This window comes from Chrysemys picta, chromosome 3 (assembly GCF_011386835.1).
Source record: "Chrysemys picta bellii isolate R12L10 chromosome 3, ASM1138683v2, whole genome shotgun sequence".
Lineage (NCBI taxonomy): Eukaryota > Metazoa > Chordata > Testudines > Emydidae > Chrysemys > Chrysemys picta.
In genome coordinates, this window is record NC_088793.1 from 24,129,404 (window position 1) to 24,155,878 (window position 26,475).

A 26,475-nucleotide genomic window follows, 5' to 3' on the forward strand; every position below is an offset into this window, starting at 1 on the left:
TATCTGCTTGTGTCAGAAAACTGCTTTCCTAGTAGCAATAACAACCACAAGGAGAGTGTGTGAGTTGCAGGCTCTGATGATGCTGGCCTAGAGTGCAGGGGACTGGACTAGATGACCTATTCAGGTCCCTTCCAGTCCTATACTTCTATGATTCATTGGCAGAGCCTCCTTACACACAATTCAGCAAAGACAAGGTGACTTTACAATGACACCCTAATTTTTTGTCTAAAGTGGTTTCTCAGTTTCATTTGAACCAGGTGGTATATTTACTTGTGTTTTTTTCCTAAGCCGTGTTCATCTCCGGAGGAGCAGAGTCTCCATAACTTAGACGTCAGGCAATGTCTAGCCTTTTATCTGGAGAGAACTCAACCGTTTAGTGCTTCGCCTTGTTTGTGTCATATACAGACTGCATGAAGGGTTAAGCAGCCTCTTTGCAGACGATCTCCAAATGGATAACATTCTGCATCAAGCTGACATATGAAATAACCATCAGCAGGGGTGAGCTCATTCTACAAGGGCACAAGCAACATCCATAGCATTCCTCAGGGACATTTCCATATTGGACATTTGCAGGGCTGCTCCCTGGTCGTCGATACATATGATCACAAACCATGACACCATAACTGCATCTTCCAGTGCAGATGCAAGCTTTGGTAGAGTGGTCCTGAAGTCCTTGTTTAGGTAGACTCTGAGCCCACCTTCTGGGGAGGGGGAGTACTGCTTGTGAGTCCCCTAAATGGAATACACAGTTGAATCTACTCAAAGAAGATGAAATTGTTTTTTTACTGTAACTGTGGTTCTTAGAGATGTGATGTATTCCAAGACCCACCCTGAATCCCCTCTGCATTGACTTACTGCCATGTTATAGCTGAGGTTGAAATTCTGTCACGGGTATTTTTAATAAAAGTCAGGGACAGGTTGATGGGCAATAAACAAAAAATTACGAAAGCCCATGACCTGTCCCTGATTTTTACTAAAAATACCTTGTGGGGGAGGGACAAACAGATTATGAAAGCCCGCGACCTGTCCCTGATTTTTACTAAAAATACCTTGTGGGGGAGGGACAAACAGATTATGAAAGCCCGCGACCTGTCCCTGATTTTTACTAAAAATACCTTGTGCGGGAGGGACAAACAGAGGGGCTTGCAGATGCTCCAGCTCCGCTGCTGCCCTGACTGCTGTTGCTCCAGCCACTGACCCAACTCTGGCTGCTGCTCCGGCAGGCAGGGGACCTCAGCTCCAGGCTGACATCTGGTCAGCTCTTTGGTGGCCCCGGGGCTGGCCACCAGTCAGCTGTTCCTCTGGCCGCTACTCCAGCAGCCCTGGGGCTGACAGCTGCTCCGGGGCTGACAGCTGCTCCAGCCCTGCCCCAGAAGAAGTCCCAGAGGTCCCGGAAAGTCACAGAATCTGTGACCTACATGACCTCTGTGACAGAATTGTATCCCTAGTTATAGCATAAGCTAGTTTTTTGGCACGTGAATGGTTTTAGATGGCATATTTATTCACAAGAGAAATAGAATTCTGCTTCATCCCCTTTCACCTGGCATGAATTCTATTATATGGAGGGCAAATTAATTTTGAAAAGACCTGTAAGAACCTAGTTTATTGGTCAAAACACTCCTTATGTTTTGAGATAATTATTTATTCTAACATGGTTACAGCTTCCCCGCTAGGACTTCCAAGATTGCAGGACTCTTGGGATTCAGTTGTGAATTGTGAAAATGATTCTATTAATTTTAATTAATGAAAAATTTGCATTTTAATGAATGTGAGGATGGAGCCCGTAAGCTACAGAAACAATTGAAAATTGATTTGATAAAACAGCAGTTAACTGGGAGTTAACATGTTTGGCTTTGTTTGTAATCGACTGATTCTCTCGTTCTTCTCACGAGGCTAAGCTGTGGCTTTTAAGGGGGACATTACCCCATGGTGCCAATGCCAGAGGCATTGTACCTGCCTTAGGGTCAATGCCAAGGTAAAGTGTAGCTCATAGAAGTCCCTGCTAATCTCTTTGACAGGCTGCAACATGTGTTCCCTCTTGTACCAACCCAACTCTTTTGAAAAGTGCCAAGAGCAGAGAATGGGGTGAGGCAAGATCCTTGCCCCTTCCCTCTTTGGGAAGGCCAGTGGCTTTGTTGTTACTAGCACTGGGTCATCTCTGTTCACAGGGAGCACACAACTATGCCTATTCCCAGCAGGACAGCAAGTTTGGGGGAAGTCTTCTTACACCTTCTTCTCTTGCTGAGCACCCTACATTTGCTGCCCCAAACAGGGGCTAATCATGGCCTAGCCCAGCATGTGGGTTACGCAACATTGTGGAACCCTCTGTGGTGAAGCCTCTTCTTTTTTCCCCCCTTAACAGTCTAGCCGGACTTTTACTAGATCCAGAATTATAACCTGCATGATGCAAAAGGTTATAATGGGGGACTTACATTAAGGATGGAGTTTCAAGATTCCACTACACTTGGGTGTGAATCAAAAGGCCAGAACTCTGTGTATTTTAAAATATTTTTGGAGCAGTCTTCAGCATGCATTCCTACAAACAAAACGGAAGAATCCAGAAATATTTTGAATCTAGACATTATTTATAATTTATTATTTAGGCATAGGGCAGTGATCGGAAATGTTAAGGACTCTCCAGTTTGTTGCAAAAGAAAAACAGTATGTATTTTCCTGGATTCTCTCACTGAGTCCCAGTATATTCGATAGCTTTTCTGTCTCCAGTTGATATATTGTCAATAAAACTTAAAAAACGCACAAACAACTGTTCAGTTTCACCTTTGTAAAAATTATCGAAGTTTGAACCACTGAAGTCTTAATGAAACAACAGTAATTTGACTAGTGATGGTCAATCAGTTTAAATTTGCCAGATTTTACAAGAACATTCCTTACATTTAGTATATTTTGTCTATTGAGATTTATGGTACCATTTATTGTGATTATATCTCACATTTCATTTGAGAGTTTTTGGAAGACAAAAATATTACCAGCGGAGAGCTTAGAAAAGAGAAGTAACTTAAATGCGGTGGGCCTCTCCTGGGTGATGACTGGCATTGTGCCAAAGTTGCTTTTTGGAATTGGTGGGAGCTGACTCTAGTTCTTTGTGATAAAAGAAATGCCAATAAAGTTAAAAATGTAGAGTGTATACAACTGTAATTCAACCTATTCTAATGTACAGAACGGAAAGTTGGCCAGCCACAAGAAAAGAAATTGGTATGCTCTGCACCATGGAAATTAATACGTTGAGATGGTCAAAGGGTTGGCCACGCCATGATAGGAAACAAAATGTGGTTGTGAGGGGCCTAATTTGGGTTGCCCTAATTGAAAACAAGTTAAGTCTACATTGGTATGGACATGTCTAGCAGAGACCTGGGAGTTATATTAGTAGGGTTGCCCTTGCAATGATTAGGAACGGAAGATGACCAAGCAAGGGGAAGGCCAAAGACTCAGGACTTGGACCAGATATCAGTGGACCTTAGAGAGACCAATCTGCATGACAGTCAGAGGTATGATCATGAGTTTGGGAAGAAGGCTATAAAAGTCACTGAGCCCGAAAAGGGAAATAGCAAGGAAGAAGAAGAAGAAGAAGAACTTTTGGACAACAAGAACAAAACATCATCCTGAGTGAGAAATGCAATACTCTGCAATTAAAGAAGTTTGCAGGAAAACACGAGACACTATAATAATAGTAACGAACATTAGTATTATTTATATTACAGCAGTACCTAGAGGCCCCAGCCAAACTCCTAGCTCCATTTCACTAGGCACGGTACAAGAAATAGTCCTTTTCCCCTCAAAGCCTCCATCTAAATAGAGAAGACAACAAAGGGTGGGAGAAAGGATGCATTATTATTAGAGATACGACTTGGTCCTGAGGGTCCCAAATTCCATGACTTTAACCGATGTCCCTGACTTCTTCGTCTTCAGCTTCAGCCCCACCATGACCATATCCTGATTTTGTACATTTTTACCATGACTGTTCTGTGAATTTTGCCTAACTTTACCATGACAAATTCATATCCATAATTATTATCCCCATTTTACACTTTGGGAACTGAGGCACAGAGAGAATAAATTGCTTGCCAAAGGTCACACAAGAAACCTTCAGCAGAGCTAGGAATTGAATTCAGATCACCTGAGTCCTACTCCAGTGTCTTAACCATGAGACCAGCCTTCCTCGCTAAACAACTACACTAATCATATTTATTTATTTTGCCCTCTGCCCCTGTCCAGGCACTTAGAGTTCTAGACAAGTTAAAAATAATGGAACAGATCCTTGGCTGCTGTAAATTGCAATGGCTCCACCAAAGTCAATGGAGCTCTGCCCCAATACAAAACACAGTAAAAATATTCGAAAGAAAGATCTCCTTCTTAAAACTCAATCAAGATCAAATCAAGAGGGCCAATATACAAGGATAAAGGGGAATAGAATTGTAGATCACAATGGAAAACAATACACTCTATCTAGTCTTTGTGGAGTATTTGGAAAGTACCAAATAAAAAGGATATTGAGAGAATGTCGGAAATCGACAAAAGCAATGATATTTATATTGTAACATCTGGAAGAGAATGACTCACACAGATTCAGCCAACCACACTAATGAGGTTATTTTATCACAGCCTTTGGAAAGACTTTTTTGAACCCTAACTGCACAGCAGCTGCCAAAGCCTAAGCTTCTCCAGGTCTAAATAGCTGATTCCCATCCCACTCACCCCTCTTCCCATCCCCATTTCCATCCTTCCTCCCCCGACTCCCCCTGGCAGTTTGTCTGGTTACATTTGTGTTCTCTGACCTACTTTTCTGTACTTTCTTCCCAAACCGTCCCAATCATATCAATCTATGTAAATTACTTCTCATACACATCGAACCAATCAAATGCCATCTTAAGATTGCCTGCTATTATACATAAAAAGAATAACTCGGCAGACCTTCCGGATGGTTGATTTGCACATCCTCATGCCAGAGTTTTAATCGTATCATGGCAGGATCATCTAGCTAATGTTAGAGTCGGCATGAGAATCATAAGAATCAGCGTATCTGATCTGGCTATTAGTCAATGATGTCTGGTGTTCTAACAGCACTGGACAAAACTTCTGAAAAAGGTAGAGCACTTCGCCACATAACCTATAGTAAGTGTCATTAGGGGAGACGGGAGAAAATGTACCTGATCCCTATGAGAATCAGCTGATGTGCCAAAGCATGATATTTGATTACCCCTATTACTTTAGCATGCAGAAGTATAAATATTATTGGTCAGAACATTATCCTGCTTCATTATTTGACTCTGTTACTCTCCTTCAGCTCTGAATTTGTCATGCGTACATCTGAAAATGCCATACAAAATGTAGGCAAAGTTTATTCTTATTTTAAAAAGAGAGAAACCAAGGCACAGATGGACTTGCCCCCAAGTCACTCAGGAAATCAGAAGCAGAGAGGTCAGTTCTCTTGACTCCCAGCCTGATATTCAGTTCACTGGATGACTTCACGTGTGGCTGTGCTCCAAACAGCATTGATCTGGCAACAGGAAAGCAATTTTGCAAGATTTTTTTTTTAAATGTTTCCCCATGTGAAATTTCAAAATTAAAAAATGTCAACCAGTAGAGCTGATTGAAGGAACCTGGTTCAAGGAAAATTTTTGTGGGAGTTTTGTCAAGGTTTTTTTTTTTTCCAGGCATTGTTTTTGCAATCTTTCCCCATACGGATGTTTCACTATATATCGAGTCCATATGAATTTTTGCATATACAGTATTGACAACTCTCCTGATTTTATTGTGAGTCTTGTGATATTTGGTATTTTTCTCAAATCCCCAGCTGCTAGAGGAAAATGATTATGTGAGAATCTCAGCTTTCATTTAAAAAAGTTTTTTACATATACAGTATTGACAACTCTCCTGATTTTATTGTGAGTCTTGTGATATTTGGTATTTTTCTCAAATCCCCAGCTGCTAGAGGAAAATGATTATGTGAGAATCTCAGCTTTCATTTAAAAAAATATGTTCCTAGCCTCTATGGTTGTGCAGAAAAGCCTGAAAAACATGAACTCAGTGCACCAGAAGGTACATAAAAAGAACCACATATTTATTTATTTATTTATTTATTTGTTTGTTTGTTTGTTAAAATCTCAGGATTTTTAAGCAAATCTTGTGATATTTTGGGCCCCGATTAGTGTGGTTGGCCATACTACCTACTGAGTAAAACTGGCTGAAATTTTTCATCTGAAAAGTTTTTCTGATGAAGAATGGCTCTTTCTTAGAGAGAAAAATATTCATGGAAAATGTCCATTTTCCACTCAAGTGAAAACTGTTCAGAGAAAAATGGAAACTTTTTCAATTTTCAGCCAAATATTTTTCAGATTTCAGTTATTTTTTTCAATGAAAACCTGAAAAAAAATTGAGGCAATATTTTAAGGAAAAGGTTTGTTTCACTTTTCTCAACAATTTTCACAAAAACACATTTTCTCAACAAGCACCAGGACTGAATGTGATAACACGTACTAAGCACGCTGTGATTGAATATGAGCGTTCTTGCGACAGGCCCTGACTGGGATGTTACTTTAAACATGTAATAATTTAGAACTCCTCAGCTTCAATGGTCTTCACATTTCTGCCCACCCACTCCTGGTCTCTCTATTCTGCTCCTTCCCTATATACAGGCACATGCCTCACACCCTATGCTTTGCCTAATATTCACTCTCAATCCTGGCTTTGTAACTTCTTCCATGAGAACCCTACACCCAGGAACAGGCAGCCTCCTTGTTTCTGTCTCCGTGCACCAAATGACCTCCAGTTCCTCCTTCAAATCCAGCCTCAAAATCTTTATATCATACTTAACTTTCCAATGATGCAACCCTGTCTGTTCTCATGTTGTAGTTTGACCATCTACATGAGATGGTGATAGAGAGAGAACCAGATTAGACAGAGCCATCCATCAATGGTATCGTAATTACTGCATATGTCCAAGTTGGTCTGGAAAGTCATTCAGGGCAGAGTCAAATTTCAGTCATGTCCTCTTACAGCCTTTATAAATAATAGATTATGAGCAAGAAACCCCCATAAGATTCTTTAAAGCTTCACATTTTCACTCAGTCTACCTCTGGCTCTTGCTGTGAAACCAAAGGGCCAGATCCTCAATCTTGTTTAAAGTTGCCTTTGCACCATGCCAGCAGCACAAGGGGGACATAAAGATGCCTAAAAGAGGTAGCAGAAAATTTCTCCAGTGCGTTGTATTTGTAGAGTGGAAATCCAGTTTTATTCCACCTTCTCCCCTTACTTCAATCATATGGGTGTGTCAGGGCAGGAAGAGTAATTCCTGGGGGAAGAAATGAAGTCAGAGCACACAGTGCTCTGGCCAGCCCTTGGGTGGTAAAGCCAACTCTGTAAAATGCATCCAGGATACATAATTTAAGAGTTGCCCTAAAGCTGCTCTAAATTATGTCCAGGGTTATTTCAGGACCTTGTGGCCCTAGGATCAAAGGTATCAGGAGATAGTATACTGCCATCTTTCCCACCTTCTTCAGCTACCCTGAGTATAAATTAGACACAGCTGAGAATTTTTACTGGTAGCATTTAAATTTTTTTAATCATTTTTAATTTAACATTTTAATGTTTTATTTTTAAAACCATCCAGTGCAGCCAGTTGGGGGCATATAGCAGAGTGCCTAATGGAGGTGCTCAGAACCTCAATACATTTGGTACCTTGAAAACACTCATGCAGCTGGCCTTTATACATTCCCTGTGGTTTCTTTAATCTCTCCTATCCAAAATGTTTCTCATATTCCTCGCCCTCCAAATATTAATTTAAACACAGATGGGGATTTGTTTGTGTGTGTGTGTGTGTATAACAGCTGATTGTGGCTTTTAACAGCTGATTGTATTTTTTTCCACCCCTTCCCCTGCTCTTTAATATGCTATACTCAGTCTCTGGGAAGAACAATTTCAGGATGGGAGGAACTGAGTAATGACAGTTAACTGATTATCATCAAACAGATATTTACGCAGAGTGGTTCCCATGTGAGATTGATTGAAGGGATAAGTAAAGAACTGTGCAATGAATTATGCAGGCCTAGAGCAGAACCTGTGGGAAATCATCAGTGAACAATGTGCTTCTTTGCTATCATAAATGATAGATGCTCCTGATAAAGAAGATTAATAAATATGACATGGGGTATGTTTTAACATGCAGACAATATCTCCACAAGGCATATGTTCTGTAGCCCTGCTCCCAACGCCCAGGTATGCTAGTGATAGCTACCCATGTACACTGAGGAAAGTATATAGCAGCAATGATAATATCAAAGGACCTCACAGTACTTTACAAACACAACTGGAGTCTCTCCGGGATTTTGCAAACTTGGAGGAACCCATAGGAGAGGAGGTTGCAGTAACTGACACCTATCCATTCATCGGAGAGGAGGGAGCTGGATAGGACAGTGAACTTCATCTCTCTCTGTTCCTCTAGGCCTTTAAACTGTGCTCCTCACTGATGTATCTGAGCTTTTACGCCCCACATAGCTAAGCTTGAGTGAATTTTTAAAAACCCAAGTATCGGTAGAGGTACTGAACTTCTCCAAATTTGGGAGAAATTTTGGATTGTGTGTTGGTTTGGTCTCGTCTTTAGTTCACACTGGCCAATGTCAAACCTGGTTGAGCCATAGCTAGTTTGCACTACACTAAAAGACAGTTGTTTCATCTGTGCAGATATGGCCAATGAGTGGACGAGTACTAGGTCATCTACTCCATCTGCTGCTGCAGTAGTATTTTCCCCTGCAATACGTGTTCATATGCTTTGTTTAACATATTAATGTTGTTGCTGAAAAGAGGTTCATGGTGAGACAGGAGGGAGATTTTCCAGCATGGCTTAGTCTCATCTGTGCATTTTATTTCACATCTTATACCCTTCTCATCAGGGAAACCTGAAGTTTCACTTTATCCCAATGGAAGGAAAAACCAGTCTCCATTACTTGTATATACAGTGAACTCAGACACACTGACATTTTCCCCCTACCCAATATCAAAACTAAGTTGAAAATATGTAGTGTGGGCTTGTAAAACCCCTTAATCTTACCTGAAGCTTTACATTCCAGTTGTCAGGTTTTCACTTGTTCACTTGGAGCCTGGCTTTGAGGAATATGATAGGAGAGCTAATTGGAGCAGGCTGGCTTCCAACGACTGAAAAAAATGTTTCAATAAAAAGGATTTTATTCTGCTATGGATACTGATGTGAACAAATGGGACCCTAGGGTACAAAACAGAAATAATCCTAAATCTCTTTCTCTCTCTCTCCCTCTATCTGCATCCCCCTGCCCCAGGAGCAGACTTGATATCAAACCACAGCAGTGTTGCAATAATAGATTTCTACCGAAGTCTCACTGCGCCCACTAAAGATTTTTCAGTACCTGGACTATATTAGTTGCTACATAGGCACTGTATAGCAGATAGAAACAATAGACAGAGATGGGCCCAGGCTGTCAAACTGAGATCCAGATGTCAATCCGCTCTCCCCAGTAATTTCAAACTTCTAGGATGTTTGGATTCAGGGTGTGTTCATTACAGAGGTAAGGATAAACACTGGGACTTGGGTACAGCTTCTGATTTTGAAAAGAAAAAACAAAGAACAAAACCCAACTCTTTTCCAAAAGGACAGGAGTCCTCAGATTCAGGATTTGGGGGTAGATGTATCTCAATGCAACCACAAGAACTGTATTTGGAGCCCTGAGTCACCACCTCGTTTAGTATTATCAAGTGCCTGAACAAAACATACTCAAGGAACTGTCTGTTCACACGCTGAATCTACTGTGTTCTGTCTGGATCAGAGAAATGAAGGCCAACTGTCACAAGCAGCTAGTTAAAGAAAAGGATGGACAACCTGTAAATGGTCTAAATTGTTACCACTAACCACTGCACTCTATTAGCAGCTAGCCTCAGAGCTGAAATGAGAAGCTATACTGGTAGGCACATTTAAACTTCCCAACCAGACCTCTTAGGTTGACCATATTTCTCACACCCCACATGGGACTGGCCCGAGTTCTCCCCTCTCCCCCCGTGTGCAAGGCCGGCCCAAGCCTCACCATGTGGGACCACTTTCCCCCACCCAAAACATTCCTCTGCGGCCTCCTAGGAGGGTGTGCCCCACTTTTCTGGCAAAACTGGGCATTCGTCCCCTTTCCTCTTGCCAACAGATGATCAGTTGACATGAACAAATGAGACGAATAACAGTTTTGCCAAAAAAGTTAGGATGTCTGGGACAAGGCTTAAAAAGGGGACTGTCCCGGCCAAAACAGGACATATGGTCACCCTAGGACCACTAATAACTAACTCAAGTAATATATGCCACAGTTCAGGCAACTTCAACTGTATTCGCCTTCTATGGTCAAGCAAAGGCTAGGGTTGGCTATCTTGGGTGGAGACAAATATCTCTTTCCCTTCCGACTGGGGTGTTTCCAAGCTGCACCCCCGAACCCCCGACTATACTGTGAAATCCCCAACAAAAAAAGACAGGCTGCCTAAGTATTCTTTTGTTTTCTCTTAAGAAGTGGTACATGGGTACATTGTTGCAGGTATACGTTTCCACACAACTTTTTCAAAGCAAGCACATTTTATTCTTAAGGTAGAAGCATTACAGAGAAAACATATTAAAAACAATAAAAAAACTACACACATGCTAATAAGCTTACTGGACATCACCTCAACTGCAAAATGAGCTCTGGCAGGAATATTCCTTTAACCCCCGGGATCCAGAGGTTTTCTGTGGTTTCAAGTTCAACACACCCTTTGCTCTGAGCAGGAACCCTCATGAGTAAGAGAGTCACTCATTTCTCCAGTTTGGCTTTTTGAGGAGACCATGGATAGGTAATCAAATCAGTCAGACAATGGGTCTCTGTTCAAAGGGTAGCTTCAAAAGGATGGATTCAAGGTGGATCATTTGCAGTCCCCTCATCTCCACTCATCTCCTAGGAAATCCACTTCACCTTTTTGTCCCAAAAATCCTTTGAAGAAGTCACATGAAATCCCACAACAACACATAATTGCAATTTTAATACAATGGGCCTCAAAAGCATTAAACTTAATTCAATGAGGTTTATCTTAATTCAATACAGTTTAATTTAATTCCATCAGGGTTGTCCAGGCTATTGCAGGAAATAGTCGTATCCGTCACAATATCTCCCACAAAAGTATGACTGTGCACGAAAAATTGCCTGGTACTGTATCTATTGGTTATTGGGTCTGCCAGCTGGGGGCCAGACACTATAGAAGATGTAACCAATTAACAGAGCTCCACGATCCAGTGGCCGAAATTTCTGTGTGTGCATCTCACAAATAACAGCTCTGAGTCCAATTGGGATTCTCAAATCAGTAGCTCTAGATGCTGAGCCAAAGGGGAACCTGCTCTTGCCAGCAGAATCTGTGCTACGCTGGTCTCCACTAGGAGCTGCTGTTTGCGTGGCTCTTGTGATACTTATAATATAAGTGCATAAGCAATACTGGGACATATACTATGGGAAGAAGGTTTTGTGGGTAAGGCAAAGTACTAGGAGTCAGGAGGTGTGAGTCCTATTCCTGGGATTGTCACTGACTTGCCATGAGTGACCTTGGATGAATCTCTCTGTGCCTCAGGTTCTTCATCAGTATAGCTGAGGTACTACTCACCTCTCAGGCTTCATTCGTTACTCTTTGTAACGTGTTTGAGCTCCTTGGATGGAAACTGCTCCAGAAATGAAAAAATATTATCTCCTCACTCTATACCCAGAAATTCTTTGGACGTTAATTGTGCAAAGATCAAGGGAAGAATGGGACCCGGTGTTTTCACCTGCATATTGCAAAGTGTTACAAAACCTCCACATTTGTATTTTCTAACTGAGCAGCAAAACATGAGGTTTGCTTTATAAGAGTATTTGATTAGATTTTCCATTTCCCAGCACTTGTGCTGGGTAAAAGCAAAAATTGTAACCACAGGGACAACACTGGTTGTAATCTTGAATTTGCTGTTGCTTAATGTTCCTGTTATTTTCCGGGCTTTTTTTTTTTTTTTTTTAATTGTCGAACAGTTCCTGTACAGGATCTCTACAGGATTGATGATGTTTACTTGCCATAAAAAGGAGATATTTCCATACTACACTCAACACAGATTCTAATACACATAACTAATCTGACTTATTTTAAATGCATGCAGTTCTGGAACTAAAACACATCTGAATAATCCTAAAGCAGAATTAGGTATCCAATATTTTTTAATTCTCACAATAGAAAGCATCTTTTTCTTTTTTTCAAATGCAACAGGCTGAATTCTGATCTCAGTTACGTGTGTGTAAACCCAGAATAAATCCAACCGGCCTGAATCTTTTCTCAGGCTGGTATCATTCCATTGATTCAATTGAGTTATTGTTCATTTACACTGGGAAGGAGGAGAATCAGGACGCTTGGGTTTATGCTAGATTGTACCATTGTTACATTTGTTTTGTAACACTGGTTTAATGAAGAACACAATGAGGCCCATCATACATTGGCTATTGTGAGATGCTGATCTCCCTTGACTTCAGGGGGAGATGAAGGAGCTCAGCACCTCACAGGAGGCTCTCAGCACCTTGCAGTGTTGGGATCACAGAACACCTGTACTGTTAGCTTATAAATGAAAAACAGCCACAAATCTAAGCTGTGTTTAGTCATCCAATCATCCTTTTAGATGGAGACTTTAGAACATTATCTCAGCTATAAGAACCACTTCGCCATTTGTAAAAGTCTGTCTTAAACACAGCTCAACTTTTGAGAGCACCAAATTTCATTCTTTGTACTGAATGTAGGACTGAATCCTAACTGATGATTTTAGCCTCTGAGAGACCACGAGAAGCTACCATAGAAAGTTACATTTCTAATAGGGAAAGGGTTATTCAAGCCACTGACTTTCATAAGAAACCTGTTTCAGTAGCCACTGTTTTGCGTGACTTCCTCAGTATTGCCCCAACTCAGCACAAAGGAACCCAAATAAACATACAGAGGAATTGCCATACCAGACTACACTTAACATATTAGCTGTGCGGCTGGATAAAGTGCTCAGACACCACAGTGGTGAAGGTGGTATAAGAACCTCAACTGAATAGCTTAGACCAGACCAGAGATACATCTAGTCCAGGGTCCTGACTCTGATCATAGCCAGCACATTGGAATAGCTTGCGGGGGAGACACCCAAAAGAGAGCCATCTTGGAATTCCACAATACATCAGGTAGGGTGTTTTTTTCCCTAGCTAATTTCCCTGGAATGAACCCCTTAAGGAGCAGATCCTTATCTGGTGTAAATTGGCATCTCTCTATTGACTTCAGTAGAACTACAACAATTTGTACTAGCGACAACCTACCTCTAAATTTCTTGGAAGAGTATGAGGAGAATAGAACATTTCAGTCAATGCCTCGCCTCTTTGATTACTCACAGATAAAGGAAAGGAATACAATACAAATACTTCTCAAAACATTTGTATGGGGAAGTGGGAGGGTGGGCAGATCATCTGCATTCCAGCCACGGCTCTAAGGAATAGGACATTTTTTTCTTTGCCCTCTGTTGACTTTAATTAAGCTCTGACGAGCTTGTCATGTGTGTCACTCAGCACTGGGATCGGTGACACAATACTATAAAAAATAAGGAAAACGGGAAAGAAAGTTCATTTTCTTCAGATCAAAGTCTTCCTTAAGGTCAAGGCCAGTTTGCGAGCTACAGACATTTGTGAACACCAGAAAGTATTTCACGTAAATAAGATGTAAAACATGAACTACTAGGTCCGTGGTGATGAAAAGTTATTAGCGTTTAATGGCTGCTCAAGTGGCTTGCGTCCACCAGGTGTTCCCATCACTAAAACAATTCCATGGCTGGCAGTAACTGGTATCTTCGTTGGCAGTCTCAGCATGGAAGCCAAGAATGCAGCAGGACATAGGGACTGAGCTGTTACCAGAGGTATTCTCTCACAGCCAAGGTTGAGGCATGCTGGTGAAAAGTGAAGAGATTTGTATTGCTACTGCCCATGTTTAACTGGTTTCTTAGATGAAATGAGGACTATCATGAGCACTAAATTTACAGTAAACCCTTCCACTCAAAGAAACCTAAACATTAAACAACAAAGCATCAAGAAAGAATCTTAATTCTTACATTGTCCAAGCCAAGTCAATTATTGGTTGACCCTAAAAGTATGGTACAAATGCCCCTGAGACTTAGATCCTCACTTGTCAGGTCAGATTATCAATGTATAAATCCCTCTAAGTGCAAGGCATTCCTGCAGAGTATCAGTGAGTTTGCTTTGCTTACTTAGCCATCAAAATGCCTGCCATAGCTTATAAGTGCACTTTGCTCTCTTGACATGACTTTGCACATAGTGCAGATCAGTGCAGAACCTGTTACACCTTGTCAGGCATTGTGACCTCAGTCTGGGACGGGGCGGGGGGGGAATACATCTGCTTTAGGGAAAAAAGAAGTGTAACCCTGTTGAAAAATCCCATGTCAGGGAAATGTATAGGCTTGACCAATGCAGTCCTAACTTCAGTGATTATCAGGTCCCAGACAAGAAAGGACTGATGTTAACAAAGGACCGGATCTTGTTCATTTTAAAGTCAATGGAAACATGCCCACTGACAGGAATGGGAGAAGGCTCTCAGATAGTATCAAGTGCTTTAGAGAATGTATTTCAAATGTTCTTATGAACTTTGCTGATCTTTATAAGGAATTTAAATTCATACGATTAAAAATATATTGCAAAAAGAAGAACAGGAGGACTTGTGGCACCTTAGAGACTAACAAATTTATTAGAGCATAAGCTTTCGTGGACTACAGCCCACTTCTTCGGATGCAAAGTGGGCTGTAGTCCACGAAAGCTTATGCTCTAATAAATTTGTTAGTCTCTAAGGTGCCACAAGTCCTCCTGTTCTTCTTTTTGCGGATACAGACTAACACGGCTGCTACTCTGAAACTAAAAATATATTGTTGGGATAAAAACCAGATAATAATTTTAAAAGCCTTACCAGCTAAGGTTAAGGTGCTCTTCTGGGACTTGAGATCTGGATTCAATTCCTGACTGTGCCCCAGACTTCCTATGGACCTTTGGCAAATTACACAGTTGCCCTGTTCCTTGGCTCCCCACCTGTAAAATGGGATTACAAAAAACCTGTTTTTCTCCCACCCTTTGTCTGTCTTCAGAGCAGGGACCATCTTTTACTATGTTGTGCAGCATCTAGCACAATGAGTTCCTGTTTAGACCAATTGCAAAGCTCCCATTGACTTCAGCAGGAGCGGGACTGGGCCTATAAAAACTCCCTGGATTTTAGCCAAGGAATCTGCTTCATTGGGTGCTATGAATTGCAAACACTGCAGGAGAACAACATTTTCATTGGATTTTTTTTTAAAGGTCAGACAAATTTATCTGTTGCATTCTGGTTCTCAAGCTCTCTTTTCAAATGTTGGCATCCAAATCAGCTGACCATGTGCTTTTTTAATTACTAAGGCCACAGTTGTGACCTGCGCTATTGTAACAGAATATGCCCATGTGTTCACACCCAACACAGTATTGTTACAATGTTTGTACAAGGTGTGCCTTGTGAGGTATTAGTTAGGAACTCATAACTTATTGAGCAGTAATATCATGGCAAAATACACATAGCGACATTTTATGTAAAGTTCTGAAATCATGACAAATGTATGTTTCCCAGATAAATCCAGGGAGTGACTAAACCAGTTCTTCAGAGACAAAGGGCAAGCTGACACCTCAGCTAGGTGTCAACAAGGCTGATGGACCATTACCTGCTAAGTGGCTATTCTGTGGCAAGGAAGAGGGCAGGAGCAAAAATTTACATTTTAGCAAAGAAACAGCATGGAGTTTCCTTTCTTCATTAGACAGCCTATTGTCTTGATCCCCGCTGGAAATGCTTCTTAAACGGGGGTGAATAGAGCTATAAAAAGAAGGGCTAGACACCCACAAACAACCTCCTCTCTCTCTCTGTCTGTCTCTGGCGTTGCACCTACGAAGACAAAGGAAAACAGCTATTGGACTCGGGGAGACGGGGGCGGGATTTCCTGACCTGGGAGTTTGGTCACTAATCTCCTGGAGCATGTGGTGAGAAACTTTCCTTGAATCTAATATAATTTGTTAAATTAGGCATTAGTTGCATTTTATCTTTACTTTTCTTTGAACCATTTCTGACTTTTATGCCTCATTACTTGTACTCACTTAAAGACTATCTCTTTGTAGTTAACAAACTTGTTTTACTATTTTATCTAATCCAGTGTGTTTAGATTGGAGTGACTGTGTATTCTATTTAAAATAATAAAAGCTTGCATATTAGTCCTTAAAGGAATAATGGATTTAATATATTTGTGCTGTCCGGGAGAGGGTTGGACAGTGCAGGAGAACATACATTTCTGGGTAAAGATCTGGGACTAAGAGTGCATTGGGGTCACCGTGCAGTGTAACCCAGGCTAGTGAGAGCCAGGGTGTTGTTGGTCGGCTGCAGTTACACACAAACACTCAGGGTGTGGCTGGCATGCTGGAAGGCTGTTTGTGAGTGGCCCAGGTGGGAGCTTCTACAGCAAGGCATTGTAAGGCACTCAAGGTTGCAGGGCAGGGGTAACACAGCCCCCACTGGTCTGAATTGTACCCTGGTATGTCCAGCAGTGCAAGTAGGGTGGTACGGTACGGTATGCCGTACCAGCAAGATATTTATAGCTAATACAGCATACCAGAAAGAGGAGGAGCAGAACGTGCTCAGCAGCCCCACGCCCGCAGCTCCTCCGGCGCAGCTGTACCGCCCCAGCCCTTCCATGCAGGGTCTCCTCCATCTACAGTAGCTCCGCCGGAGAAGCTACCGGTGTTCTGCTCCTTTCCCTGCTGCGGTTCCTGGGAGAGCAGTACAGTTCAGGAGCGGAACCCCCGGCCCCGCCCCCTGCCCTTCCACAGAGCTGCATCTCTTCCGGCTCCCAGCAGCAGCCGCACTGGAGGACAGGGCTGTGGGGCAGGGCTGGGGGCAATACAGCTGCCGGAGAAGCTACCGGTGTTCTGCTCCTTTCCCCGCTGTGGTTCCCAGAAGAGCCCTGAACCACAGGATTCTCCTGGGAACCGCAGCGAGGAAAGGAGCAGAACATGGGGCCACGGGGCAGCCCCAAGCCGGCAGCTCCTCCAGTGCAACTGTACCACCCCCAGCCCTGCCCCCAGCCCTGGCCTCCGACGGGCCTGCTTACAGACGGAGGAGACTCTGTGTGGAAGGGCTGGGGCAGTACAGCTGCGTCGGAGGAGCTGTGGGTGAAGCGCTGCCCAGCGGCCCCACATTCTGCTTCTCCAGCACAGCAGGAGGAGGACAGAGCCCCCTCCCTCCACAGGTAAGTGGGGTGGATCATGGGAAGAGGATGGGGAGAGCACGGGGGCCCGGGCTGGGAGCGGGGCGGGGATAAGTTACGTGGAGGATCACATGAGGAGGGCACGTGCTCCCCGCACCCCACCTGTACCAGTAAGAAATGGATTCCACTTGCACCACTGGGTATGTCACTGCTGTACACCCCTGCAGAGGAGTAAGGGGTGTAAAACATTGCCATAGTCTCCTGCATGGGCTACCTGTCTCACGGAGTGCAGTGAAGGTGGGTAAAGCAGACTTCATTGGACCTTTACCTTCCCTGCTGCACAGGTGGGCGGGCAGGGGTGGAAAGTGGGTGGAGCTTCAAATCCTGACCCAATACACCAGCCAGTACAGCTGAGCCAGTGCAGAAGAGAAACCATGTGTACTGGGTAAAGGAGTAAAGAGCTGTTGCATATTCCTTCCCCCACTGGAGAAAGAGGGGGAACCAGAGTCCATATTGTGACGATGAGTCACGGTATGTCCTTCTCAGGGCTTGTGCCAAAATCACCATCTAGCCCTAAACACAGGACCAGATTGGGACTGACCCTTGTGCAGAAGGGATCAAACAATAAACCCTCCCCCCACTTGATCCTTCTGTCCAGGGGCCTACCACAATCTCAATCCCTGTAGTCTTCTTGCCAGTACCTCTAAAATACTGTGTTGTCCCAAATGGGGTGTGTTTGTGTGTGAGGGGAGTGGGGATTGGGGTCCTGGGCATGCTGGGGAGTGCAAACTCCCCTGCCAATGGAAGTGCACAGTGGGTGTGCTCCAGAAAGCATTCTGCCTTCCATGGCTGCAGCTAGGACTACAGTGCTCTGACCTGACCCCAGTCCATGGCTGTAGCTAAAAGTCACAATAAAACCAATAATGCATCTAATTTTCAAGTTCTTCTTTACAACTAGAGGTCCAAAACTGGATATACATACTTATTGAGGCTGACCTTTGGCATCTGCAGGGCCTCTGACCCCAGAGATTTCGCTGAAAAATCAAGATTAATGTGGGCATAGTTTTCATGATCTTGTAGACAGCCCTGTCTGTAGGTCTACCGGAGGCTCAATATTACATGTGGTCAGACATGACAGAAATAAAGATGCTATAAATGGTTGCAATAGGATAGACAGACCGACTGATTTCTGGCCAGCCCAGATTACAGTTTATGATATAAAGGTGAATACAGTTATGGCAATGATAATGATTTGTAATTCAATTGTACTATATAGACAAAAATATTGTCCTTCCAAACATCTCCCAAACATTTCTAAGCAAAGTGAAAGCAGTCCCGTCTAAGGAAGGGAAGAAGCATTTTCTTCAATACGTAGTTGGTATTATTGCTGCATTTTGCCACTTGCAGCTAAAATTAGCTAAGTGGTTGATTCACAGAACCAGAAGGAGGAGTACAAAACATGCTGAGTGGTGTTATGCAACAGTTTTGAGAATTTGGACACATTTATGGGTCTTGTCAACTATTTTAGAACAAAATTGGCTGGTAATACACAAACTTCTATTTTCTCTCTGTGGTTTGAAGATAAGCATGGCTTGAGTTTTCCCATGGGATTGTCCAATGGTTACCTACAACATGATTTGTCAAGATCTTAGCTGGATGACCCTCCAATTTCTTTCTATGAATGGTCTTTGTTATCTGATATCAACAACAGAGCAAAATGTAGCACATTCCCCTCCATGCTTTAAAAATGATGTTTTTAAAAATGACGTTGAGGCAACTTTAAAAAATAAATAATAGGAACAAAAAAAGAACATTTGTATCAACCAGAATTGACTTTGCAAGTGGTGCTGTCTATTCTCTTTGACACCATTACTGATACTGGAGTTTGAGTAAGTGCTTTCTCCTCCAAACCTCTGCTTTTTCTGCTTAATCCTGTCATATAATCATAACACTACCTGTACAGTGTCATGATCTGCTACCACGGTATTACTGGGATGTAGAAAAAAATAGAAGATGGAAAAGTAGAGAGGCTAAAAGGAACAGATATGACTGTCAAAGAATGGGGAATGTTATGAAAGAACCAAAAAGAAAGCTAATCAACATAATGCCACCCAGGGGTCTATCTCTGCAAATGCTTACTACTGAGTGCTTCTTACCACTAGTGGTCTTCTTGATTAAACTCTATGAATATGACTCTATTTAAATCAAAATAGAGTCATATTCACAGAGTTTAAGGCCAGAAGGGACCACCAGATCATCTATGATCACCAGAATGTCAACACAGAACTACTCAGACTAGTAAGCATTATACACTGAAGTAAGTATTTGCAGCAGCAGCCCCTAAGAGAATGAAAGGAACAAAGATCAGGTTCTATAAGTACCTTCAGAGAGAAAAAGCATTTCATTCTGCACCCATTGAGCTGAATGGCAAAAGCCCCAGGCCAAGATTTTCAAAAGTGACTAATGATTCGGAGTACCTGAGTTTTTGTGTGCCCCCCGCTGGGGGCATCTATGGGGGCCTAATTGTCTGAAAGTGCTGAGCACCCACCCTCTGAAAATTAGAATGCATTAAAGTGTCCCAAGTTGGTCACCCAAAAACTGAGGGACTCAAAATCACTACCCACTTTTGAAAAATCTTAGCCCCATTGCCTTTGGTGGCAGCAGGATCAGGACCAGAGAAGGTGGGGGAAATTAGACTGCTATAATACAAGGAAAATGAACAGGATAGTGAGGACTTGTGAGTGGCACAAAGTGAACTAGGTGGACCAGATACCCAGCCCTCTGTAGATCTGTATTTTTATTTCTGCTACCAATAATGGCATTGCTTGTACTAGTGTATGACTGGCCTTTATTTAAAATTTAGTGAAAAAGCAAGTGGAAAAAAAAGAACAATCATTAAGCATACAAAAGCACAGTGTAGGATAAGTGATTATACAGAGTACAACACTGCTGCATCTCACTGATAGTCTGTAAGGCCAGAAGACACAACTATGGTCATTTAGTCTGATCTCCTGCATAACACAGGCCATAGAATGCCATCCAGTTATTCTTGCAGTGAAAGGAATTATTCTTCCCTACAACATAAGCAAACACTATAAAGCTCAATAACCTGTGGCAGACCCAGAATTATCTCTTAGAACAACATCCACTTTCAACTGAAAGACTTCAGGTGATGGAGAATTAACTACTTCCCTTTTAATCTGCTCCAGTGGTTAACTTCTCTCACTCTTTCAAAGTTGTATCTGACTTCCAATTTGAATTTTTCTAATGTCAGCTTTCAGCCATTGGAGTTTCTTGTGTCTTTATCTACTGGCTCATAGAGACCTCTAAAAATACCAGGTATCTTCTCCCTGAGTAGGGTCTTATAGGCCATGAGCAAGTTGCTTTTCATTGGTAAGGAGATGAAGCTTTAAAAATATTGGAATGAAGGAAAAGGGAAGGAAAACAAAGAGCTTTATGAAGGAATCAGCTAGAAATCCTTAGCGAGACAAGGTGGGTGAGGTAATATCTTCTATTGAACCAACTCTGTTGGTGAGAGAGACAAACTTTCAAGCTATACAGAGCTATTCTTCAGGTCTGGTAAAAGTACCGAGAGTGTCACAACTAAATAAAAGATCAAACAGACGTTTAGCATAAGTAGTTAGCATATATTCTAAGGGACCATTCAAGGTGAAGTGGCCCATTAACACCTCTGTAGCCATAGGACTAAAAGGGGGTTTTAGAGATTACTGATAGTTGTAATAAGCCATAAATCCAATGTCTTTATTAAGACCATTATTTTTATTGTCTAGCAAAGTTATGAATTTAAGCTCCTAGGCTTGTCTTTTGAAACTATTGTGCCTGTTTCCTTTGAGAGTGAGGACTGATCGGTCAGATATAGAGTGCAGTACAGATCTTTGGGGGACCACAGCTGTTTACCTCTCTCCATTGTGAGAAACGACCATTTATTCCTAACTTTATTTCCCATCTTTCAACCAGTTACTGATCCATGAGAGGACCTTCCCTCTTATCCCATGGCTACTTAATTTCCTCAAGAACCTTTGGTAGCGGACCTTGTCAAAGGCTTTCTGAAAGTCCAAGAACACAATCTAGACTGGATCACCCTTTTCCACAGGTTTGTGGATTTCCTCTGGTAGATTTTTGAAGCATGACTTCCCTTTACAAAAGCTGTGTTGAATCTTCACCAACAGATTGTATTTATTTATGTGTCTGATCATTCTGTTCTTTACTATACTTTCACCAACCTGTAATTGCCAGGATCTCCTTGGGAGCCCTTTTCAAAAATTACATCACATTATCCATCTTCCAGTCCGGACCAAGGACTCACCCCTGCTGGATCCTTCTAGATATGCGCTCCCCATTTGACAGCAAACCATTGATACCTACTGTGACGTTCCACTCTGGTGTTATCTGGACAGGTGAACTGCTACGTCACTCCAATCCTTGACTCTGGGAGCCAGCCTTACCCTTCTCTGCTGTGAGAACCCCCACTCCTGGGCTGTTCACACACAGCCTCTGGCATGTAAGCTGCTCCCAGCTACTTGCAGCCAAATGACACTAGCCAATATCTCCAGTCCCAGACACAACCCTAGGAACAGTTATGCCCACTGGAAGCTGCAAGCTTATATGAGTTCACCAATTTAACAAAGAAATTGAAATGTACCAGGCTTGTTATCCCAAGGGGAGTTTCTGACACGCTTCAAACCAAAGGCACTGCTTCAGGTAGAATAAACAAACAGATTTATTAACTACAAAGATTGATTTTAAGTGATTATAATTGCAAACATAACAAGTCAGATTTGGTCAAATGAAATAAAAGCAAAACGCATTCTAAGCTGATCTTAACACTTTCAATGCCCTTACAAACTTAGATGCTTCTCACCACAGGCTGGCTGGTTGCTCTTCAGCCAGGCTCTCCCCTTTGATCAGCACTTAAGTTGTTTGGTGGCATCTGTAGATGTAGGTGGAAAAGAGAGGAAGCATGGCTCTCCCTTTGATCATGTCCTTTCCTCCCTCTCGGCTTTGCCCTCCTCCCCCCTGCTGCCCTTCAGAGTCAGGTGAGTATTACTGAGTCTCTCCAAGCAAGGTTGAGCAATTCTCCTGGTGTGGCCTCATGCAGGTGAGTCATTGCATTGTAGCTCCCTTGCTGGACAATGGCTGTTGATGGGTTGTTTGACACTCTGCCTGGGCGTTGGTTACTTTCCTTGCTGTTGGCTCTGGGGAGCTAATATCTGGCTGATTCTCCCAACTTACAGCATCTTTTAGTGACAACCATGCTACACAATTCTCATAACTTCATATGCATTAATGATACACATATATGGATAGGGAAATGACTTTCAGCAGATCATAACCTTTCCCCTGATACCTTATACAAGGCATGCTTTATATGTAGGATCACGATTATATGAAAATGAGGAATATGGGGTTACAGCACGCTCCCCCAAGGTATAGAATGTCACACCTACTCTTTGAGTACAGTCTTTCACACTCTTCCAGTAATTTCATCTAGACCACAATTCCTTAGTTAGCTTATGAGAATGTCATATGGGACGGTGTCAAAAGCCTTACTAAAATCAAGATATATCACATCTACTGCTTCTCCCCTAATCACTTGGCTTCTCCTTCCCCCAAAAGTTCCCCAATTACCATACTAATAAACCTAAATCTCTCCTCCCTACACAATCTCGTTCACACATTTAGTCCTTGCAGTTCTGCCTGTTTCACTGGCTTTGCACATGGAACTAGAAGCATGTCAGAGAATGCTACCATGGAGGACCTGGACTTTAATCTCTTACCTAGCAACCTAAATTTGGCCACCAGGACCTCTCTCCTACCTTTCCCTGTGTCATTGGTACCTGTGTGTACCGTGACCATCGGTTCCTCCTCAGCTTGTGCAAAACCAGATGAATCTATTATTATACTAATGACTTTCATTTATTTTGCAGCAGCACCTAGAGGTGTCAACCTGGTCACCTTATCTCTGCCCCTTTTGCCCCCTCAGTGCTATACACTATAATGACATTGAATAACTGACAGTCCCTGCCACAATGAACTTACAGTCTGAAGACAAGATGTAACAGGTGGGCAAGTGGACAGGATGGAAAAGGAGGATGGGGGTAACAATAATATAAGGTTGCATTACATAGTCTAGCTGCGAGTCCAATCTGTAAGTCTAATGAGCCAACCAGTGGCAGTAACTGCAGTAATCATAGGCGCTGACTCCATGGGTGCTCTGGGGCTGGAGCACCCATGGGGAAAAAATGTTGGGTGCTGAGCACTCACCAGCAGCCCCCCCATCAGCTCCCCTCCACTCTCCACAGTGCCTCCTGCCAGCCAGCAGGCCCTGCAGATCAGCACCTCCCCCTCCCTGCACCTCCCACCTGCCACCCAAAACTACTTGAATAGTTTGCTGAAACCAGTCTGACCTGAAATGGGCATGTTTTGCACAGCTATCTTATGGATTATAGTGTTAGGTACTATACAAACACACAATAAAAAGATGGTCCCTGCCATCTCACCCATTGAGCTGATGTTATTTGGAGTACATGCTTGGTGAATATTCTTCAGAAAACTCAGAAGAACACTGGGCCCAATTGGGCTGGGAAGTATCAAAAATGCTATAGTTTGCTACGGTGACAAGTGGCTTTTCAGCCACTCTCTGAATGACTCCACTGCCAAGAATGTTGTTTACTGTAAAAGTAAAACACAGTGGGAAGTACCATTAAGCAGTCTGGCAACTGATCATGACAATAGACACGGTAACACGTTATTTGAATGGTGCTATGTGTCCCATCCTGAGTTACATGCCGGAGTACCTCTGTGAACAGTTTGTAATAACAGCATTCCAAATGTATTCCTTATAGCAGAGTTAGATTCAATCTCAGGAAAAACTTCCTAACTGTAAGAACAGTAGGACAATGGAACAGACTGCCAGGGAGGTTGGGGAAGCGCCGTCAGCGGAAGTTTTTATAAAGAGGCTGGATAGCCATCTGTATTGGATGGTTCAGACACAACAAATCCTGTATCTTGGCAGGGGGTTAGATTAGCTGACCCTTGCCCTTCCTTCTAACCCTAAGGTTCTATGCATATGGGCAAAGCCTCAACGAAATGAACACTAGGTAAATTGATAGAGCTTCTGAATATAATGATGAACTCCTCTCTCCTTCTGTAGAAGCGCTACTGTAATTTGGCACTGTTCTGAACACAGAACATTCCCAGATAAACAATGAGATGCCCAAACAAAAATACCCCTGCCTCTAGACTCTGGAGCTACGTCCACACTTCACATCTATGGACTGAAACCTGGATCTGAACACACTTGAGTGAAAAGCCCTGATCCAAACTAACACTAAATTTAGCCCTTTATTGTTTATTTATTTATTTATTTTTGTATTACATAAGAATAGCTATACTGGGTCAGACCAAAGCTCCATCGAGCCCAGTATCCTGTCTTCTGACAGTGGCCAATGTCAGGTACCCCAGAGGAAATTAACAGAACAATTAATCATTAAGTGATCCATCCCGTCACCCATTCCCAGCTTCTGACAAACAGAGGCTAGGGACATCATCCCTACTCATCCTGGCTAATAGCCACTGATGGACCTATCTTCCATGAACTTATCTAGTTCTTTTTTGAACCCTGTTATAGTTTTGACCTTCACAACATCTTCTGGCAAAGAGTTCCATAGACTGACTGTGCATTATGTGAAAAAATACTTCCTTTTGTTTGTTTTAAACCTGCTGCCTATTAATTTCATCTGATGACCCCTAGTTCTTGTGTTATGAGAAGGAGTAAATACCACTTCCTTATTTACTTTCTCCACACCGGTCATGATTTTATAGACCTCTATCATATCCCCCCTTAATCATCTGTTTTCCGAGCTGAAAAGTCCCAGTCTTATTAATCTCTCCTCATATGGCAGATGCTCCAGACCCCTAATAATTTTTGTTGCCCTTTCTGAACCTTTTCCAATTCCAATATATCTTTTTTGACATGGGGCAACCACATCTGCACGCAGCATTCAAGATGTGGGCATACCATGGATTTATATAGCAGCAATATGATATTTTCTGTCTTATTATCTATCCCTTTCTTAATGATTCCCAACATTCTGTTTTTTGTTTTTTTTCACTGCTGCTGCACATCGAGTGGATGTTTTCAGTGAACCATCCATAATGACTCCAAAATCTCTTTCTTGAGTGGTAATAGCTAATTTAGACCGCATCCAGCTGGGATTATGTTTTCCAATGTGCATTACTATGCATTTATCAACACTGAATTTCATCCGCCATTTTGTTGCCCAGTCACCCAGTTTTGTGAGATCCTTTTGTAGCTCTTCGTAGTCTGTCTGGGACTTAACTATCTTGAGTAGTTTTGTATCATCTGCAAATTTTGCCACCTCACTGTTTACCCCTTTTTCCAGATCATTTATGAATATGTTGAATAGGACTGGGCCCAGTACAGACCCTTGGGAGAATACCACTATTTACCTCTCTTAATTCTGAAAACTGACCATTTATTCCTATCCTTTGCTTCCTATCTTTTAACCAGTTACCAATCCATGAGAGGACCTTCCCTCTTATCCCAAGACAGCTTACTTTGCTTAAGAGCCTTTGGTGAGGGATCTTGTCAAAGGCTTCTGAAAATCCAAGTACACTATATCCACTGGATTCCTCTTGTCCACATGCTTGTTGACCCCCTCAATGAATTCTAGTAGATTGGTGAGGCATGATTTCCCTCTACAAAAACCATGTTGACTCTTCCCCAACAAATTATGTTCATCTATATGTCTGACAATATTGTTCTTTACTATAGTTTCAACCAGTAAAGAACAAAATAGTATTCCTAGGGGTATTTGCCTCCATAGCATCTGAGCACTCACAAACATGAATGGCCTGAGCCTCACAATGAGATCTATTATTATCATCTCCACATTATACAGACAGGGAGAGTGAGAAGGCCTTTGGCAGAGTATGATTGAATAGACTAGAGACCACCAGCCCCTCAGGTCTGTGCCTTCACCACCAGCCCTTACTGCCTCCTTCCTTCATACAAAGTATCTTCAAACCTAGAAATCAACTGGGAGCTGGCTATTGGGTCCAGTCTCTTGATCTGAGCCTGCATACAGCTCAAGACTAAAGACACAGGGTTGTTTCCAATAGCCCTCACA

The 26,475-nt window shown here is 42.4% G+C and overlaps 1 long non-coding RNA gene across 2 annotated transcripts in view; it reads right to left on the reverse strand.

Moving 5' to 3' along the window:
* Window positions 1-2,566: 2,566 nt before the first annotated feature.
* The window catches only part of LOC135982176 (uncharacterized), an 80,543-nt gene continuing 56,634 nt past the window's right edge, over window positions 2,567-26,475 (reverse strand). Inside the window, exons 4-6 of one of the 2 annotated variants that reach the window (XR_010599384.1) lie at window positions 14,998-15,116; window positions 9,065-9,168; window positions 2,567-3,806 (exon numbers count right to left, since the gene is read on the reverse strand). This is a non-coding gene — a long non-coding RNA (uncharacterized LOC135982176). The remainder of the gene's footprint in view (window positions 3,807-9,064; window positions 9,169-14,997; window positions 15,117-26,475) is intronic. The other variant, XR_010599385.1, reaches the window with a different exon arrangement.